Consider the following 19,140-nt stretch of genomic DNA (forward strand, 5'->3'; position numbering starts at 1 on the left):
TTTTAATCGTCTCATTTTTGATTAGCGTTATTATTGCTACTTCCCAGCCTCGGTACGGCGTTCCCACCATTTGACTCATACCGTATTCATCCGAAACGATAGAGAGGGAAGAAGTCAAAAACGTTAATCTCGTTTCAGGCAGGTTGTTTGCCTAACAAACTGTGTGCGCTTCTCCTTTTGAGAGAGGGGCCCGTGACCAATCCCCGATGTCGGTAACGCAATTAAAGTTTGCTTTTCTAATGGGGAACTCGAATAATAATGGTAGGCGCACGCGTGCAACGTGAGACGTGGCCAGATGGTCGTGGCTTTTTGCGATGGATAGGCAGGAAGGGGAACAAATATGGCGGCACGTGTCCGCTCTCCGCGCCCTCTCGTGTGAAGAGAAGGAACCACGTGTCGTTTCCGGAACGGTGTTCATGGCATGCGTGGCAGTAATGCAATCAGTATCCGTATGAATGTGTTCCAAAAAATGAATAACGAGTGGATGGCGTCTCGCCTGACGAAATTGTGGTATTTCGTTGCTGATATTTTTCATGTTTTGCAGTTCTCTCACGTGAGAGTGGTGCAGCGTGCCCTAGGTGACAATTGCAAACGTTTCTTTGGTTTTGAGCCAAATGTATTTAAATGTGGAAGCTTTATAAGGTCATCGTTGGCGGTAAATTTTTGTGGAACCTCTTTTAAAATGCTATTACATTCTTATGAAAACTCTTTTAATGTCTTGCGAAATCGATTAACCTCTTTTGGTTGGTGTAAAAGAACATGGAGATGTTGGTCCAACTCTACATTGGACCGGCTGCTCCAGCACACTTAGGGGGGCGAGGCCTCACTATACCAATGATTCTAAACAGATGTTCGTTCCACAAAAGCCCTGAGGAAGGAGATCACAGAGTGAGAAACATGTCGATTTGCTGCTGGCCAATCCCCGAGTACTTTCTTGGGGTCAAGGGGGCCGTTATCGTGTCTGTCCAAGGAGACTTCACTTCGGAGAACTTCACGACTTGCTGCGAATCGCTCGCAGCTGAGCAGTATGTGTGCTGTGTCCTCTGCCACTCCGCATTGCAGACTAAAGTCTGGTCTGTAGTCTCTTTTCCTTTTGTATTTGCGCACATTGTGATGGTTGCACAATGTCAGCGTACCACAAACTCACCTGGTGACGACGGTGTCACGCGGTGTCACACGACCCAGTAATGCCACGGACGGACCTGCATTGTGGTTGGCTCTCTAAAACTATCGCTTTAAGCACAGAAAATAGTAGAGGTACGTTCCAGATACTCGAATTTCAGCGATGCAAACTATGTTGCTTTGAGTAAATAAGAACTTCGAACGGTCGCGAAGAAACCGTAAAATTCTCCTCATTCGCTAATGCCCTATCACTGGTACGAACCCCGCTGCCGGAAATGAGAGACAGCAGCCCTTCCTAGCACTCCGGGAGGGGCAGAGTTGTGAACAGTGCAGGGAGAACGAGTGGTGCGTGCCGCTCGACATCCTCGGGGGCCCCTCCGGCGAAGGACGACTACAAATTCAGGATACGACGCCCCGCGGTGAATGCGAAAGCTACGGTAATGGGGAACGACACTGATGGCTCGCCATCAAAAAATCTGCCGCCAAATATCTGTCGCCGCTCGTTTCTGTCAAGAAGGATTTTTGTTGGCAGAAGGCTCCTTATATGTTCGGGGAGGGGCTTGGGAGGGGGAGAGGGGGGGGGATTTGATAACATCGTCTCTGCTTCTGCTACGCAGCTACGTACAGAGAAGATAGCTGAAAAGGATGATGAGTTTATGCAAGATAAAAGTGTGCGAAACGAAATGTTTTTCTTTAACGAGCAGAGAAAAAACAGAGGGGAGGCAGCGTACGGAAAGCGTTGGTTATTAAGTAGTCTGCTGTGTCATCGGAGTTGAGAAAGCCACTTCTTCATTCTGCAAATAGGGAGTGAAGTCCGGGTACTGTAAAAAAAAAATTCATGAGTTCGGGCAAAAAAAATAAAGCAGACGACCTTCTGTGCCGTCCGTTCCTTTTTTTTTTTTTTTTTTTCTGCCCAAACTCCTGCTTTTTTACAGTTTGGATTCCTCCACAAGCTCGTCCACATTGGCGTACCCTGTGAAGCGTGCTTTCACTGCACTGGAGCGGTGTATGCAGGAGAAGTCGACGAACAACATATCTCTTGGCGAGCATGTAATGTTGGCGCGCTCTTGAAATCGAGTGACGAATTTGTTCGCACCGCGCACAAGCCACTGCACTTTCAAGTAATACGTACTATTCATGATGTATTTCACTTGATGTCACTTGATGTCTTTCGGTGATTTCACATGCAACGTAGTCGCTAAGCGAACATCGGAGTCATACGGACAAATAGAGCACAGAAAACGATGTAAAGGAACGAGACCAGAAGTTTAGCAAAAAGTGTGGTAAGTAACTCCTGCTAGGCTTTTCTAAACGTAATATCTTTCGAAGACACGAGCAAACTTTCTCTATGTTTACGAAATATGATAACGCGGCGCAAAGTTTCTACCTTGATAACCAGGTTATTCTATGTTATATGTCATAATCCGTAATCCGAGACACCATAAGTGGTCATAGAGGTATACTTCCGCCAAGGGAACGTAGTCCGCACATTGCCAGTGGGGCACATCAGAAGATGGTGGATGGCAGGCAGTCAGCCTACTCACATGTTACGTTAACCCAAAAGTTGACTCGCAGGAGTTGACTACTCCCGAAGGCTGCGTCTACTAAAAAAGCGCCGACAGCACCGGTAGGGGGCAGCGCTAGCGACAGCAGGCGCTGGTTTAGTAGACAAGCTCGCTGGTTTTGCTGAAAATGGCGGCCAACGAGCAGACGACGAGATCCCCGATGGTACCGCGCAGTCGATTACTGGAATTTCCGAAGCCTCCGAGACAGATGAAGAGCTGTGTATAACTGGCGCGCTTTCCGTCCTTACTACAAAAAAGCAAACAGACAAAGAATCCGAGGCCATGCACGAGAGCCGCCTTCAGGTTAGTCTCGCCGAAAGCGTATCTCGGTTCAAACCCTACCGCTTCCAGACCGATTTTAGAATGTCACCAACATCGTTTAATGTTAGTTCATGTATCCACGACCCGTATAGGCTGCATGTTGGCGTCGGGTAGCCACTGTGACAGTGATGAGCCCAGCAGTCGATGTGGACGCCATGTTCAAACTACGCAGCGGGCGATGTCGTCTGCTATCGTGACGTCACACAGCCAGCAGCAGCGCGCTCAGCGACTCCCGACCTGCTGCCTGCGCTGGCCAGCGGGAGCAGCGGCGCTGCGGCAGCAGGTTGTCTACGAAACGAGCGCACTGCCCTAGTAGACGGAAACTTGCCATCCGCTGACAGCGCTGGCAGCGGCGCTGCCGTAGTAGACGCAGCCGAAGTATAGAGCACACGCACCACAACCAGTCTTAACCCGTAGAAACACAAGAAAACAAAACGACCCTGAGTCTCACGACAGCATTGGAACATGTCCTAGTGTCAAAATTATTATTTATTTTTCGAGTAAATGTATAGCAGCAGTCGTCGGGAAACAATATCGTTTCTGCAAAGTCAGTAACGTCGCGATACAGTGTACACACGACGCGTGAGTTACGTAAAAAATGAAAACGTACGGACTACCTAAGTGTAAATGAAAGAGCGGTACGTCGCTCTCACATTTATGTTCGTCGCTCCCAGACACCTTGGCGACGGGATGAAAACCAACCACCCGTACGCAAAAACAACGCGTCTCTATACGGTTAACTTCCGCTTAGTAACGCTCTGAAAAAAGAAGGAAAATTAGATGCATAGAGGCATTCCCGCGCCCATATCGCGTGCATAAAATCAGCGTGCCTTACTTGGGATATATCTTTATAGTGTAGTGGCGTTCGTACGCCAAAGTTGCTTTTATTAATACGTTCGCTGGCGCCCAGGTTTAATGGGCCCTTTATGAATTTCTTTTGCTGCGCTCCATCATTTTATTGCCTGCAGCCATGGCAATAACTGTGAAGCGATACGCAATATGAACGATCAAAAACTGCGCCAAGCATAAGATTTCACTCACTCTCTCTCTTTCTCTCTTTTTATTCTTCTTTTACGGGCGCTCGACTTAGAAAGTTATTATTATAATTTCGTCAGTCGTGCTCCAATGGGCCTGAAGCACGACGCAGCGAGCTTTTCGTTGCCTGCTGCGATTCTCCGAGATAGAATATCGGAAGGAACTATTATATTTGATATTTTTTTCCGCGTGTTTTCAAAAGGAAGGCTGAATACTAGTTTACGGGCGCAAAGCAATATGTTATGACCGTAGTGTTCGAACCAGAATTTTGAAGCCATCTGTTGTTTTCAAGGGGGTAAAACGTACTAAACCAGTCTGATTGGACTCGATATTCTTATAGTTATATGATGAGGTAATATGTTATTCCGCGTTCGAATTATCTGGGGAATACGTTCTGCTCTTATGTGTAACGCGGTTTCAGTCAATCGAATCATTTCAGTCAGAAGCAAAATCTCAGACGATAAATATAACAAAGTGAACACGTATATATACACTTGGGCCTTATGACTTGGTCATTAAAAGAACTGGTAAGTGGCAGCTAAACAGGGTTTGGCAACGGAGAAATACGCCGTGGGCAAATGGATGCAAGAGGCGTACCCACTCATCGCCGGGAGAGGAAGCGCGTGGCGCGTTCATTTCTGTCACGTGATTGTGTGACGTGTTACGCTGGGAGAGATAACGCACATATGAGCGCAGCAATGAGTGGTTTGCAACTTCCTGCCAAAATGACGTAAGGGAAGTTGCAATGTCACGTGGATTTACGCGTCCGGTTCGAGGTTCTGGAGTCGTATAGTGTCAGCGTGATTTCAAAGTAAAAAGAAGCGGATGTTCCGTATAGCGTACCATGGGGTCCTCCGCGTGTGAAAAAATATTATCAGCGTAAACGAAAATTCAACTAAAGGGTGTAGGCACTTGTCACCAAATGCCGTGCTATGTACTTACCATGTTGAATTGTGCGTGGCTGTGATAACATTATCAAACGACGATAAAACCGGAGACACGGAACAAAAAAGACGACACGACACGTTCTCAGAGTTCTCTGACACGTGTCGTGTCGTCTTTTTTGTTCCGTGTCTCCGGTTTTATCGTCGTTTTACAATGTACCAGCTCGCCTGCACCCTTGCACTTATAACATTATCAACACCCCCCGTAATACGAAAAGAATATCACTAAAGTCACAGCTTCGTCCCATGCTAAAAGGAAACGATTACATGCGTAATATACTCAGAGTGCAGAAGATTGCTGCGTAAATTACTGCCTGTACATTTTCTTGCGCCATATCTGAAATGTTGCTTGATATCTTTGTTATCTGAAGCGTCAAATTCACCGCATTATAACAGAACATTTCGCACAGCAAAAGATCGCGATTTCAAAGCGTACGCCAAACGAAATCGAAACATGCACGATATGTCACGAACTCTTATCTTTGTCATAAGAAAAGTGCGTGCGAAGTATTTGTTAAAGTACCTTACTTCTTTGCGGGGCAGGCCTTCCCAGGCGAACTCGTCTTGGTTGTGTTTATAAAGTTTTCCTTTGCTGCAAATTAGCGAAATTTCGAACCGGGAGTTCGAAGACTCAGCTTGCGTAGCGCCACTCCTCAACTCGAAAACCACTCATTCGATGTTGTTCTACGTCAATTCGAGACCAATAAGATATGACGGGTGAGAACGCATCCTATGAACGTCAACGTCGATCCACCAGGCCCTTTCGACTACGATAACGTAGAACATTCAAAAAAGACACGTACGGAAAAAATAGCCGGAGCTCCTTGGCTGCACGTATAGCGTATGTTTGTAAGTATTCAAACGTCGCCATGCCTAATAAGGCCGAAGCAGCTGTCCAGTACTGGCATGGCGACGTTTGAGCACTTTCAAAAAAATGATAGATACTACGACGAGCAAATTAGAACGGTGCGAGCGAGCTGGTGTACTGTAGAGTCGTGCGTTCTCCTCTTCGTATTCTGCGTTCCTCAAACTCAAGGAAATGTTACCTCTTTCTAATATGTACAAGCTCACCCCCCCCCCCCCCCCCATCATACATGCGCACGCGCACACGTTTTCACGCGACACGTACGGGGGGAGGGGGATATGTTTAATGGGAAGAAAAGAAAAGAGGAAAGGTCGACACGTTCGGACACGATCGTGTTCCTACAGAACCGTGGAAGCCTTTCACCCCACACGCACACAAGCGAAACACGTGACATACACAAGCAGAGAAAGACGAGAACTCTCGGCACCAAAACAAGAGGAGAAGAAAGGAATAGGACTGCTCAACGGTGGCGAAAACAGCCACGCAAGGCAAGCGAGACCTTTTCTCCTGGGATTTCGGCTTTCCCTGCCAACTCTTTGGTCTGACGAGGATTTTTCTTCTGGGGATACTTCCTTTTCTCCTCGCTTGGCGGCGCGGCGTCGGCGTCGTACTCTTTGCGGGTTATTAGACGCGCGCTCATTGTTTTTGCGCTGTTTTCCGCGAACAAACCGCTGTCTTTTGGAGCAGATTTCTTTTTCTTCCTCTCTTGACATAGCGTAATGTTTCCGTTTACGGTTCCACTGGCTTCTCTGCTTGCTTTTCAACTGGCCGAGAAAAGAAGAGGGGAAAAAATGATGTACCGCTACACCGCTTTTCTTTTCCCTTGCGGTGATTTCTCTCAGGCGCCTTCTTTCTGCCTTTTCATTCTTCTTTCTTACTTCGTGCCCTCCCCCCCCCTTTTTTTTTCTTTCGTCAGCCCATTTCTCGCAATGTTTTGCTTGTTTTCACTCGGGTGGTCATTTCTTTCTCTCATTGTGTGCGGTTTTCCGACTGCAGACCATTAGCAGACGGAAGCCATGCATTCTCCTTCCATTTGTGGAGAATGGACCGCAATCTTAGAGAACAAGTAGCACTGTATTCATTCGTCGTGTACACTCTCAAAAAGGAACGGCATAAATACGTTGTTTTATTATGTCGACTGTTCTAAGTGGAAGCAATAATTTTCTTCCGAAACGTGTTTTGAACAATTATATTTCAACGTTAAACCAGCGCGACGCGACCATTTCTTTCTGTTAACTGATTCCCTTTGTAAGAATTATTTCACTGATGATCAATGGCAGTTGAAGTCGATATTGAATCGCACCTGCAGTGCCGTTCGAACTCACATCCAAAACGGCACGAAACGAGGGGACAGCGTCGCTTGGATGGTGTGACCGGAGGATGTGGATTCGAATCCCATTGCTGGTGCCTTTTCTAAAACTGCCCTTATTATTTTATTTGAGCATACTGTTGGTCCTACAGACGTGGACCGATTGAAGTATTCAAGTGAAGTATGCAACTGAGCGTTGGTGATGCTTGTGTTGTGTTCGTCCTTGCATGTTTAATCCGCCATTTCATAAAATGTTAACGGAGCATGCGCAAGACGGTGGCGTATCCTATCGGGACTTCGGCGAAACACTTCGGTTGTCATTCGTCGTTTGCCACATTTGCGTTGCACATTTTTGCGGCATTTCGTGAACCTATTGGTCGGAAGACTTCTTAATAAAGATGCTAGTAGCATGTTCGTTCAGCAGTTGCAAAGCAACGTACAACAAGGGGGAGAGTTTCGGCTTTCTTCGGTTTCCGCGCAAACGACTGAACCCACAGCAGAAGTCCAGTATTTGCTCGCTGCTCGGGCACAGAACATTGGTAATAACCTTGTTCCAGCCAGTGATGACAGATAAGTCCCCCAAGTACAATGTTTCATCTCGAACGCTCCAAGAACTTCAGATTATGTCCAATTAACCCTTTATGACAAACGGATACAGCACGCACACGGCTCTAGTTTACGCCATGATTGACAACGATTCTATTTCGCCACCGCGCGACTAACTGGCGAAATAGAATGGTTGTCAATCATGGCGTGAACTAAAACCGTGTGCGTACTGTCTCCGTTTGTCATAAAGGGCTAACTGAACCTAATCTGAAGTTCATGGAACGTCCGAGATGCAACATCGTGTCTGGGGGGTACTTATCTGTCATCACAGGCTACTACATCTATTACGTTGCATGCATTAATGTATACTCCAACTGTATGCCATAATGATTCACACCTATTTGACTGCGAAATTTACACCAAACTTTATTCCACGCAGTGAGAGCACTCCGAGTGAGAACTGAGGAGCCGTTTAAATTCATGCGCGTGCATTAATTCTGACAATATCTCGAAGAACCAGGAGGTTGTACCCCTCCATTGTATCAAAACACCTAGCTCCTTTCATGTACGTTCCCCGAGGCGTCCCTTCTAATAATTCAATTATCCTCACTCGTCTATTCCAGACAACCGCAGCTTCCTCGACACTTGACGCTGTCTCAAATACGTCTTTGTCAGAACCACAAGTCATGACGTTTCACGCTAATGACCGAGGAACCTTTCTTCCTGCCGTATAACCCGGCCCCGGACGAATCTATTAGAAGTCCCCCTTTCCAGCAACCCTTAATAAACCTTTCCCGAACAACCAGAAGGAGATTAATGCAAATCCACCCCGCACCATTACACCAGAAACATTACAGGGAAGCTGCCGTCTCTAAAGGGCGAGAAAGCTACAGAAAAGTCTTGAGGGGAAGGCAAACTCAAACTCTTCCACGCTTTTAAAAACAACGCCCTCAATATCTGGGGTGTGTGCGCACGATACCGCTTCTAAAGACGTTTTAATTTCAATCTCCCCCTTTTATAAAACGACCCAGCCGTGCTGCGAAAGAAGGGGAACTGTTCCAGTGGAGCATCCCGAAAATTGTTAGAAGAAGAAGAAGTAAGAGAAAGAAAGCGGAGAACAGGTGCTTTGGGACCTGGGATGGTTGAAGACGATAAGAACAATATAAATTCTTATAAAAGATAGGCGTTACAAGCGTTTTTTTTTCCTCTTCTTCTTCTTTTTCATTTATTTTTTTTCTTGTACGGAGGCACAAAAGGAATCTCTGGAAGAAAAGGGAGAGAAGAAAGAAGTTGCGGCAGAAGGAATATTGCTAAGTGCGAGACATTAAGTTAATGTGTGCAGAGGCAATGAAACGGAAGAGGAAGTGTGAAATTTTCCGGCCAGCTTTTGAGCTCGTGTGCGTGTATTTGTGAGGTATGCACAGTCGTTCCTGGGTGTATATTCAGTTAGGTGCGACGGCATGGAAGACACCCTTTATATGAGATTCGAGATTCGGGGAATGTACGGATTGTTAATTGTCGTGTCCTCTTTACAAAGTTTACACGAAGAATGAAAGCGATCTACATTCTTGGCTCGTTCCGTTTGGGAAATAAAATTATGAAAAAACAGAAAAAACAGATATCTTAGCCACACTGTCCTTTGTGCCGTGTAATCTAGACGCTTAGGGTAGGGAAATACTGCCGCCGAATTTCTACTTCTTGCGAGTGGAACAGAGGTTGATTGAGCTTGAACAGACGGCTAGCCAGGCTCCGCGAGCACTTTCTTATACGCCAGAGGACTGTTGGTGGATCTGTCTAAGCACCTCCAGAGCACCTCACGACTTGCTGCGGAGCCCTCGCATTTCAGCAGTACATGATCTGTGTCCTCTGACACTCTGTGTAAGGTGTAACATGGCGGGGCAGCTGTGAGAATGCGGTGTTACGCCTGACCAACCGCAATGATCGTCCGGAACTGGTAAGGCAATGACACCAGCGGTCGAGACGCCCGCGAACGTATTCTAGAGGTAACGTATACGGTCTGTCACGTGGGGCAGTGACATCTGACCTCTTCAGTTTCATCGCTCACTTTTTATCTAGTGGTTTGGTATGACACCTAGGACACATTCCGCGTTGAACGCGGCAAAATAGCAGACAAAAATCCAAGTATATAGCTCTATTAAGAACATGAACACAGAAACTCATATTGTATTGTATTTTATTGTATTGTATTGAAATTGTATCGAACTTGTACTCCACAAGTTTACTTGGCCATATTACATATCCTGTAGAGAAACTCGACGAACAATGCTACTCTGCATCCCAAGGGGCTTCACTATTAGAAAAAAGAGAGAAAGAAACTATTATAGTGAGATTGAGATATAGGAGTGCAAAGACAAAGGAAGTCATCTATACCTCACAGGCCGAAGTAAAGATGAGTCATGTACCTCTTGCGACGCTCAAGAGACTGTTGAGCACATACTACTTCATTGCACAAAATATACAAACATCAAAAAATAAGACGCCTAATATGTAAAAAAAAAAAATTACAGACCTGGGCCACCCAGCACCCCTGCTGGAACCCCTAATCTATCCTCAACGGACCGCTGTCGACTCGGCGAAAAACCTCAACGGATTCTACTGGATTTCATGAGGGAAAGTCACCCTATCGGAGTCCTTTAACGACAGAGAGTACTCACAGAAGAAGTCAACATGTGAATGCTTCACTGCCCTGTACGGGGCCTTTCCGTGTGTGTTGTGCGCGTATGTATGTTTTTCCCGTATCCGTCTCTCCTTGGTTTAGTGCGCCTTGCCGCCTTTCTGGCAAGCAGGTCGCCTTTTCTTTTTCAACGTCACGTCACGCCTGCACTCTTGGGGAAAAATGGGTAAAATTGGGGACTAATTAGAGTTTCTAAGAGAAGGAGTAGAGCGTGTTGGTAACGCTGTCCGCGTGTGTCCTCTGTTCGTGTCTCCGTCGCGTTGCCTCATCATGTTTCAATAGAGTTTCTAGTCTCATTTATTGCAATTACTCCCCATATTAGCTCTCTCGCCCTGAAATTAGCTTCCCAGCACTGCAAAGAATCCCCCTAAAAACTTCGCATAGATTTCCATGCATTAGGTAGGCAGGGCAAGGGTTGCGGCAGTGCTTTTGTTTATTTTTATTTATTTATTTATTATTTATTTATTAGTCATCTCTATTCGAAAATACATACATATTTACATACAGGTGGAGAACCCAGTAGGAAACAAAATCCCTGTTAAAGGGTTCTCCATAATGAATAACAAATACATCAACGACAGTTCACCAAGCATTAGCATAAATTAATTAATTCGGCATCACACTTCTAGAAGGCCCCAAATCCCCAAAACGACGAAAATTATTTCTTTCATTTTCTCTCTCTCTCTCTCTCTCTCTTAGAGCGTGTGAACGTATTTCTTACACAATTTCACTAACAACGATCTTCTAGCCTCAATTATATTCTTCACGTTTTTATTCTACTGTCATCACTTTCACTTAATTCCGTATATGCACCGGGGACACATCCTTTTATCCACCGTGACACACCGAAGACAACCCCGTGGAGAAGCGCTCCAATCCGGTTAGAGAACATTCAGCAAACACTTACCACCGCCGAACGAGACCATTCCCTCCTGTACGCAGGACGACAAATACAATCATCTCACCCCTGTTTCGAACTGTTATCGAAAATCGAGTCAGGCACACTAGAGTTGAGTCTAACGAACTCAGAAAATGCGATGACGACAGGAGGATGTGTAAGAGACACACCAGCGACCCCACTTTCCACGCTGCTTCACAGAAGCGTACGGGGCAAGTACTTGGTTTGTTTAAATTGTGAAGGACAGCGAGGATGCACGTCGAGTAGCGCACGTTAGTTTCATTTGGAAAAAGGAAAACGAAAAAGGGGGGGGGGGCGAAAGAGCGCGCGAAATGACATAAACCGACAGGGAATCAGAGCGTTATACGCTTTGATCCCAATGTTGATGCTTCAAAGAGGTCATGGTTTCGGGTACGGGTCAAACAATTCGAACGCGCAGTATTCTACTTATAAACATCTTGCTGGAGCCACAACGTTTGCGTATTCTACTCTGAATCAATAGCGCTCATATATGCGAATCGACATTCTTCACCCGTCCTCATATTTCCTACTGTGTGTCTTAAGATCCCCCATTACTGTTTAACGCTGTCGTCAAGAGTAGTGATTCCCCATTAAATCGTACGTCCTTTCGTCAACAGCGCCATTAGCCAGCAGCTGCTCTATCTTCATTTATCTATTGACTATAGCATGTCGATCCATAAAAGGCAGAAGCGCAGAGAGATAGATACATAGGGCAAACAGAATGAACCGAGTTGTCGCTAACAGAGTAGCCCGTTTACCTGCTATCATTTCTCTCATTTATCGTCTGACAGCTCGACCCTGTGAATGCACCGCACCATTTTTCTTCTTTTTCAGCACTGTGTATAGGATCACGAGGGTAAGTGAACGAGATGTTCTTTTTTCTTTTTTTCTGTTAGGGAGTGCTGGTTGCAGGGCGGAAGCATGTCTTTGGTTAGGTCACTGAGCCCATTCGAATTGTCTAAGGTGCTGCATACTGTAGCATAGCGTCTGTTATTGTACTCGACATTACTCCTATTTCAAAAATTCACGTGTCGGCGTTGGTGATAGCAAAAATGTTGTTTTCATATTCAAAAAAAGTAGTATTGTACTGTGTTAAGTTCCACTGACAAAACAAAAATTAAATGGACAAACCCGGCTTCGTCAGTGCACAATCAGCCATATGATGCAGAATTTTGACTTCAGAAATTTGTTTCATTATGAACTTGTGCGCATTTGCACGATCTCGCATGGTCTGCCCTAATCTAATCACCGAAACATGCTCCGGTGCGCGCTGGACTACTAGCGACCCTCATGGTCGCAAACCAGCCAGCACTAGCAGCAACGAAACATTAGCTGGCATATACAGCGCGTACTCTCTGCTAAGTGATCAAAGCGAAACGCAGAGTTGTTATCGGTGCCCCGTTGGTGCATTATATAGAGGGCAGGTCTCAGAAGCAGGCAATTTCGCGCAACCGCAGGAAGACCGCCTGCTGGCGCTTTCTTGTTTTGCGTTAATCCCAATGTAATTACGCCCTAATGAGTTGGCCAATGATAGATGAGGCTCACGCACGTCACAGTATCCCATGGTCGATAGGATGCTTCCTACCTGCAGAGTGAGCTCAATTTACTTTTGCCCAGTTCACGAGAAGCACGATGGTTGCAGTGGCCAGTTATCACGTGATATAACAGCTAATTTACCGTTAGAGGAAAGAAGGACCAGTAACAATGGAAACCAGCAACGAGGAAAAGTGGAAATGGATCGGTCGTATGTGCAAAGGTTGAGATGAGATTTCCAAATTTAAGGTACTCCAGGCGTTGTAAAAGCACACTCGGGTAAGTTCGACTAAAGTTTTGTGTACAAAGCCTAGTAAATTAGTGTCCAGTACGAGTGTATTAGTGAGAGTAGAGTGAGTAGTAAGAGAGAGTGTGTGTGTGTATTACGAGAGTATTAGTGAAAGTACGAGAGAGCACTGCAAGACATCGGAAATTGGGCTTCCATACTTCTCGTTTGTGCGTTACAAACCCACGTGTAATGGTGTTGGGTACCAGAACCCATGCGGTGAAAGATCTCAGGCCATGATCATCATCGTATATATTGTTGTTGTGTATAAAAGGTTGAATACGCCAATTCGCTTTGCGTCCGCGTGCAATTGGTACAAAAGTTACTCACAAGCAAAGAGGCTTAAAGGGCCATTGAAGTTTTAAAGAATTTATCCGCGAGAAAAGAAACGATATTCGTCCGTTGCGTCGTGCGTCATCAATGCACGACAGAAATCGCAAGTTACGTTTTCACTCTCCTACTCCTTCTCAAGATGGCCCAGAATGCGGAACGGGCTCTCATTAGTCTCCTTCGAACGATTTGTCCAATAGACAGTCGGAGACCGTTTGAGGAGACCAATCCGAGGCCTCTCCGCTTTGTCGCGTTCCCTGAGAAGGAGAAGGAGAGAGAAAGAAGGAAAAAAAAAACGTACACTGGCGGTTTATCTCGCTCATACAATGGTAGTTATAGCTACCGTTAATGGTAACTACCAAAGAAGTATCCCTGCTATGTATACCCTCAATTGTCTTGTCCACGACCTACACTAGATTATAACGACCATGCCATAATTGGCAACCACAAGGAGGAGCCCGTCCGCACGATCCGCTAGGGGCGCTACTCATCGGCCCGCGAGATCTACATGATGATTGGACAATGGGAATTTGAATTTTGAACGCGCAGAAGCGGACGTACGACTCCCGTAGCAGACGACAGCAACAGCTCATATGAAAACGTGTTGTATGATGATGATAAGCAACTTTAGAAAGAAGAATCTCTCGTGGGACATCCACCGTGTGGAAGCCGGAGTAAAACGAGTCCACACTAGACTCCGACAGAGGGGGGGAAACTGTGTTTAGTGCGTGGTCTCACTCCGGCACTGCCCGAAAAGAACTGAAAGCTCGAGAGAGAAGACGAAGTCTTCGAGGAGCGTGACCATCGTTAGATGGCGGTGGCGCTACAACCGCTTGCACAAAAACACCGAGGAAAGCTAAAGTACAAAGTATTACAGAAATCGAGGAAGCAATAACCGGGCCTATGAGTAGCGCCACCGCTAGCTTCCAAATCCGGCGCTGGGAAGGGGTGCCTATGACATGGCCGTTATAATCTAGTAGGTCGTGGTCTTGTCTCTCCACATGGAGATCGTCGTGAATCTAAGACGCAATTAATGGAGTTAAGTTTCTGCCCCGCTAGTCCACCCGATATACGAGGGGCGTTCAAGTCAAACCGGGACTTTCTGTCTCCTGAGTGTACAAATGGCTCGCGCTACTTCTTTTTCATCATTTTCACACGCGACAGGCCTCCGCGTTCACCACGTAGTGGTCCAAAGTTTGTGCAAAACAAACAGAAGACACGTGCTAGACAAGATGGCCGACAAAGAGGTGAGCGCGCACATCGAACAGCGAATTGTCATGATGTTTCTCGTGAATGAAGGCGTAAAGTCATCTGAAATTCACAGAAGACTTCAGGCTCAGTATGGCCACGATACACTTAGCCGCAGCAAAGCGTTTGAGTGGTGCAAACGGTTCCGAGACGGCCGTACATCAGTGCAGGACGATCGCGGCCGGGGCGGCTCAGAGCCCAGTGTCAGAGTTCCTGAGAACATCCAACTTGTGGAGCGCCTGATCCTCAAGGACCGACGGATAACATGTCCCGAACTGACTCGAAAGACGGGCCTTTCTGTGGGAACGTTGAACACTATCATTCATGAACACCTCCAGTTTCGGAAAGCCGGGCCTCATCACCAAAGGAGTCCTCCTCCTACAGGACAATGCACGCCCGCATACCGCGCATCTCACGACACGCACCTTACAGGAACTTGGCTGGGAGTTGCAGCCACATCCCCCTTACAGTCCAGACCTCGGCCCCAGCGATTTCCATCTCTTCGGGCCACTGAAGGCGTTCCTTGGGGGCCGCCACTTCAGCTGCGACGACGAGGTCAAGGATGCGGTCCGATCATGGCTGCTACGCGTCGGTAAGTATTTCTACGCTGCTGGCATCCAAGCCCTCGTGAAACGCTGGGACAAGTGCATTAGTGCAGCTGGAGATTACGTTGAAAAATAAAACTAATTTCTCGCCTGTAAGTTCATTTTACTTTTGCGAGAAATGAAGGGTCCCGGTTTGACCTGAACGCCCCTCGTATTTCACTTACTTTATTTCTTTTTAATTTCGGGTTAGCGCCGCGAAGCAGCTGCTGCTATGAGCGGCGTACGGACGCGCACAGATGGAGAGTGGACAGCAGGAAGGAGGGGGTTAGTATGCGTCCTGGGCCGACTTCAGGAGGAACTGTGCCGACATTCGTCTGGAAAGTCAGTCGTAAAACACAAGGGAAACCTCAGACAGCACAGCCAGTGCAGGGATTCGAACCCGCATCACCTTCCAATGTCGTCATGGAAGGCGACCGTCCTAACTACTACGCCACGCGAGCTGTTCTTTTTTTCACTGTTATATCGTTTTCAACGAAGCTAGATGTAACAACAACTTTATTTAACGATGCTTTTATTTATTTTATTTTTAAAAGAAAAAAATGGAGATGTTAGTCCCGAGCCACTCGGGAGTCGGGACTGGCCACTCCAGGACGCGTTATTCAGGAAAGAAGAATGGGAAACTATACGAATCTATACACTTTGAAATGGAACAGATGAAAACATCACCACAACACTTGGCATCAAAGGCGACAGTGTAGGAGAATTCACGCGTGAAAACCTCAATGGACAAAAAAAGGGTGCTATATGTATATGCACGTGTACTAAACATATTCTGATCAGTTCTATAAAATGGTTGGCCCAAAGAAAAATTTTCGTGAGGCTGTTGCAGTTGGAACAAGTATTACCGTACTTCAACCACGGAAAGGGGAACTTTACTCTGAGACGCGGTAGAACGGAGAGCCCCAAACGCCGAGCTTCTCCGATGCCCACAGCTCGCTGGAGCGTGGAGAAGCTTTTCTAAGTAGGAGTGCACGGAGCGAAGGAGACTAACACCTAGTAATAGCGCAATCTCAGAACGCCAGGAACGCCGTTCATCATCGAATATTCATGAGTCGGCCATCTCTTCTATTTTTTTCTTTTTTTCCTCTCCTACTTCCTTTACATGCATGGCGTATACCTGCGTTTTGTGGTTTCTTTTTTGGACTGGCTCATGCGATGGCAGGATTGTTCTGCGATCGATATCGAGCTCAAACTGCCCTCATTGGGTAGTTGGGGTTCTCATCAGGGTAGAGTTTAGCCACGGACGAAGATGCGGTACGTGACCTGACGGGATATTGTACCAGGCAGGGTATGCAGTGCGCGATGTTACCGTATACCGTTACCGTATATGTGTATCTTTCGAATCCACCAACCACCTTTGTTTGTTTGTTTGTTTCCTTTTCAGATTGGCGCCTCCGGAGTCCTCCAAAAGCCTGATTCGCGGTCTGGTGTTTTCTTGTTTGTCTGTTTACATTGCTCTGGACTTAAAGAGTTCAGGGAGGAACCTCATTCATTACAAGTTTAAAAGTAACATGGTTTTGTCTTTAACTGTTTCTTAGCTTTATGTAAATAATTCAGACTCGAGAGTTTATGTATTTCCTGTAGTCGATGAACGAAGTGTTAAATAAACTACATTTAAGAAGTGTATGGGTATGTTTTCTCCTGAAAGTAAACTATTATTTAATTTGTTTTTCAGTAAACGAAGATACCAAATTCTGCTTCAAAACACTTTCCAGTAGAACTGTTTTCCCCCGGGCTCTTTTTTACTTTTTTTTAAAGAAATGATTCGAAAGATTCGAAATTCGTACCCAAGCAGCACAACATCTTGGCACAATATTGGACCAATATTGTCAAAGCCGGACCAACATTGGTCCAGTATTACCAATATTGGCCCAATATTAGACCATTATTGTCAAAGCCGGCCCAACATTGGTCCAGTATTACCAATATTGGCCCAATATTGGACCAAGATGTTGTGCTGCTTGGGTAAGATTCATGGATTCGCAGAACCTTCCTTGAATTCGGATTCGGAAAATTCTGGATTCGTCCCATCTCTAGTTGTTACTTTTACGTTCCATAACACAGATATTACTTTTGTTTTAGAAGTATACGAAAATATATATTGGTACACATATTGCTACGAATTCATTTCAAGAGGCCCATGTTGCTCACATCACACCGTGCAGGTATGAAAGCGAGGACATTAAAAGAAACACTCACCAACCGTCGTTACGAAACTAAGCAATATCCTTCCGATGGCGTTATGGCATATATGAGAAATGGCCACGTATCTTGTGCCGCACAACGTGCGCACCTGGTACAAGAAATGTTCCAGGAGCGATGGGAAAGGGGAATAAAGGAACAACAAGAGACGCACATATCGGAAGCTGGTGCCACCTCTCTTCGGCAACCGCGATAGTCGCGCCAGGAAATGAACATCTGCCACAGATAAACTCACGCTGGGGAATGGAAATCATTTCCGGAACTGTGCGGTGTGGAATCTGTCCTCCGAGGATATGAGTCATGCCAAGTGATGGTGGGACATTACGTTGGGCAAATCATGGGGATATCTTAATAGATGGCAAAATGATGCGCACTCAGGTCGGTATTCAAATGAGGTTGCCGGTAGATCTGCTTTCATACTACGATAGTTACGGTAAGGTAAGTGACTGAGTGAGATATGGCTGGGTCGATACAGCATGCGGTCCTGGTTTACGTCAAGGGCAGGGAGCTACTTGGGTCGAATCCCTCCACCGGTTGTAGTTTTTCATGTTCCCCTAGGGTTTTCCGCAACATTTTCAAGACAAATGTTGACAGGGTACCCTTTTATAGTAGTCCCGGGACTACTATCCAGGACTACTGCTATCCACCCCTGTCTCCCGACGTGAAATTCGAAAGGAAGAGAAACGGATTAAACCAGGGATCACTAGCCGTTTACCTGGGGATGCTGAAGACACCCAGGAGGTCACTGTAAACGTCCCGCTCGTTTTACTAGTATACCGTGCAAAGGTAAGGATTGTTCGGTTTCCTTCGGCTTCAGGTGGATCAACTACGCATTTGATGTACCAGATCAATTACAATCTCAGCGTTTCAGGTGTTACTCGGCGCAGAAAGCCTTGCATTAATCAAAATGCCGCATCATTAAAATGCAGCTTGGTGGAGTGCTGAGTGACGCTAGTATAGGAGTGCGGTAGTAAGTAAGTAAATGTTTAGTAGGTAAGTAAAGATATGTAAAAAAAAAATGTAGAAAACATGCTTCTTCGCCCTTAATGTGCGAGGAAGTATCAGTGATAGCTGCATCATCTCGCGCAATGTTTTCATAGTTGTGTTTACCACAACTGTCTTCACAACAACAACGAAGACAACAACGTGTTGTCTTCTTCGTCCCCTTTCCCTGTCTCGGGCTACCATTCCATTGCCATGTACCAGCTCGCCTGCGCCCTAGCCCTTCTACCTTTAACATACTTCATGATCAGTAAAACATGTCTGGAAGGCGCACAGGTTTATTTCCCTCTCCCTGCGCTGCGACTGAGCACTGCGCCGTCCAATGGCGGTGCTGCAGGTGGTGTAGTGTCATATGTGTGTGTGATGTCATTGGTGGCATCCACTGTACCACATGATGCTGTGAAGTCATGGCGCGGTGACGTCATTTCGTTCCTGCTACGCTCGCCATAGTCACCGTCAACGTCGCAAAAACCTCCGTGACACAGCTGTCGCTAAGAAAATAGTGGGTAAGTAAATAAACAAATGTGATGTACTTCACGGAAGAAAAAAAGCTCCAATGCGAGTGACGATCCATCGAGAAAGAACGTCCACTTGTGCATCCTCTTTCCCTGTG

The 19,140-nt window shown here is 46.2% G+C and overlaps 1 protein-coding gene and 1 long non-coding RNA gene across 12 annotated transcripts in view; one reads left to right on the forward strand and one right to left on the reverse strand.

Moving 5' to 3' along the window:
• Positions 1 to 19,140, reverse strand: part of LOC135368658 (discoidin domain-containing receptor 2-like) — a 363,200-nt gene that overhangs the window by 212,045 nt on the left and 132,015 nt on the right. Inside the window, exon 1 of one of the 11 annotated variants that reach the window (XM_064602088.1) lies at positions 5,516 to 5,537. The exons of 9 other annotated variants lie outside the window; for them this stretch is intronic. The gene's annotated coding sequence lies outside the window, so the exon portion shown is untranslated. Of the gene's footprint in view, positions 1 to 5,515; positions 5,538 to 19,140 lie in introns of those variants that run through there. One more of the 11 variants, XM_064602086.1, reaches the window with a different exon arrangement.
• Positions 12,054 to 16,886, forward strand: LOC135367902 (uncharacterized). Its single transcript, XR_010414578.1, has 3 exons — positions 12,054 to 12,177; positions 15,151 to 15,310; positions 16,708 to 16,886. It is a non-coding gene; the product is annotated as an uncharacterized LOC135367902 (long non-coding RNA).

Source organism: Ornithodoros turicata, chromosome 9 (assembly GCF_037126465.1).
Source record: "Ornithodoros turicata isolate Travis chromosome 9, ASM3712646v1, whole genome shotgun sequence".
Classification (NCBI taxonomy): Eukaryota; Metazoa; Arthropoda; class Arachnida; order Ixodida; family Argasidae; genus Ornithodoros; species Ornithodoros turicata.